The sequence below is a fragment of the Acipenser ruthenus genome, chromosome 11 (genome assembly GCF_902713425.1).
Source record: "Acipenser ruthenus chromosome 11, fAciRut3.2 maternal haplotype, whole genome shotgun sequence".
Taxonomy (NCBI): Eukaryota; Metazoa; Chordata; class Actinopteri; order Acipenseriformes; family Acipenseridae; genus Acipenser; species Acipenser ruthenus.
In genome coordinates, this window is record NC_081199.1 from 14800159 (window position 1) to 14802483 (window position 2325).

Below are 2325 nucleotides of genomic sequence, written 5' to 3' on the forward strand. Positions count from 1 at the left end.
TTTCCAGTCTGACCTTGGCGCACTTAAACTCCTCGGTTAGAGCAGAGACTGGTAGCTGCAGTATTCCTTTACCATAAAGTCCCACTCTGCTGAGGCAGCGTGGAACTCCCAACCATTTCCTGATGTATGAAATGATTAAAGCTTCCAGCTTCTCTACTGTTGTCAAAGAAACCTCGTACACAGTCAGTGGCCACACCAACCTCGGCAGTAGACCAAACTGAAAGCACCAGAGTTTTAGTTTGCCTGGTAGAGCGCAGCTGTCTATGCTCTTCAACCCTTCCACTGCTTGTTGTCTAACTTCTCCCACATGAACTGTATAACTAACTTTGCTCCAGCTTACTATTTTTCATACCTTCAGTGGATGGAAGTGGAAAGGTCTTTCTGTTTGTTCCCCATCAGGTTTGCACATTTTCACTTGTTGTTTCCTGGTATAATTATAAAGACAGTAAGTTAAGGAAATCTAAACATGGCTTCTATTGGTTATTTGATATTGATCTACTTATTACGCAAGGACTCAAAGGGATCGCTACACTGCAGAGGGTATGATAACCCTGTCAGGAATACTGCTGCGGGTCATTATTAATGATTTGGATATGTGGCTGTATTTATTTCTACACTCTTTATTACTATCTGTGGTACTACTGTTATTGTTGATGATAATCTTTCCTCTAATTAGACTTTGTCCTTAAGTTTGATTCTTTATTGGTAAATGGAAACTATTTCCCTTCAAGGTCTACTACTGTGTTCATTAAAATGACCCTGTTTGATGTTTAGCATTTTTCTTAGCGCTCTTACTTCGGTCACTTTGGCCTTGTCCCTGCTGAATCATTGCCTGTTAATGGATGTATAATAGAATAATGTACGCTGCATTTCTTTGTTTGTAATATAGTGACATGTTTGCAGTTGATTTTGTTTCTGTTTTGCAAGATGGTTTCGCTCACAGCAAGCCCCCTCAGGGTAATTTGGGTCACGCTGACAGTTGTTGTATTGGGGGGGGGGGGGGGTGAGAGGCTGGGGGGGGGGGGGGGGGGGGTATAGCGGATTGATGAACACCCACCTGACTGGCAACGCAATGTGAGTGTCGACCAGATTGAAGCATGCCCAGGGAATAACAGTTTTCATTGATTGGTAAAGATCTGCTTCTAGACATGGCATAAGCATGAACATGCATGTTTTTCTGCACACAAAGGTGTGATTCTTAGGGTTTCCACAGAGGTTTTTGTAAGCAGCTGCACTTTAATCAGCATCACTGTGGTCCCCAGTGCACAGTAGTAGAGTGCGGAGTCAAACAGCTGCGTGTTTGAGATTGACAAATAAGTCATCTTTGTTGAAGTATTCAAGTGTCCTATAAACCTTCTGTCAGATTCTTCAGATCTGAGCTCCTTGCTGCCACCACTTGCTTTATAGTGATGGAGAATATATCTGGGATTCCTCCCTGGTGTCTGCTGGTACCAGAACAGATACTCAGTGTATGCGTTATTCGACAGAGAGTAATTGCAGTAGATCTTGGTTTCCTGGGTCTCCTCAGATGTTTGGAGATCCTTCCATGGACGCACCTCATCTCCATAACTCAGCCCTGGAAATGAAGCACAGTGGTTAGGAGCAGCTCACTGGGAGCATCACAGAGTATGGAATAGGAAAATAATGCATTGTAAATAAATAATTACCAAAATAAAGACTATACAAGACAATGAGAACCATTGTGATCAGCGTTCTTCAGTTCAGAAAGAACACAGACAGTGTTTAGGTTTGTGTTCAACCAGCCAGCATCTACTGAGGGAATGATGTAGAGCTCATAAGAGTGCTTCACTTCTTCAGCGTAGAAGACACGCCCCTTTCCCTCATCCAATCACCACAGCCTGAGGCACAAGCAGATCAATTGATGAGCAGTTTCTGTTGTTGTTACTTACTGGTGAGTTGGGCATTTCATTTCCATTTATAAGTATTGTTTATGTTGTACAGTATGTATATCTTGAAAAAGAACAAACACTGTTTTCTGTTACAGTTGACCAGTGTATGGTACACACAGTAGCTACGATCACAAGAGTGGCTACAATGTCCCAGATGGTCTCTTCAATAAAGTGTGACTTTACAAACATATATTTAAACTTGAACCACTCCTTGAAATCTTCACAATTACAGTATTTTAAAATGAAGAGATCTGCACTTCACTGTACAATCGCTTGTTGAACTGGAGAAAAGTAACTTGGCCTTATTGGAGATGGCAGAAAGGTGCTACATAAATGTACATTTGTTCATACATTCAGTGACACCATAAACACACTTTGTCATAATTCATTTGCATTACTAAATTACTGAAGGCAA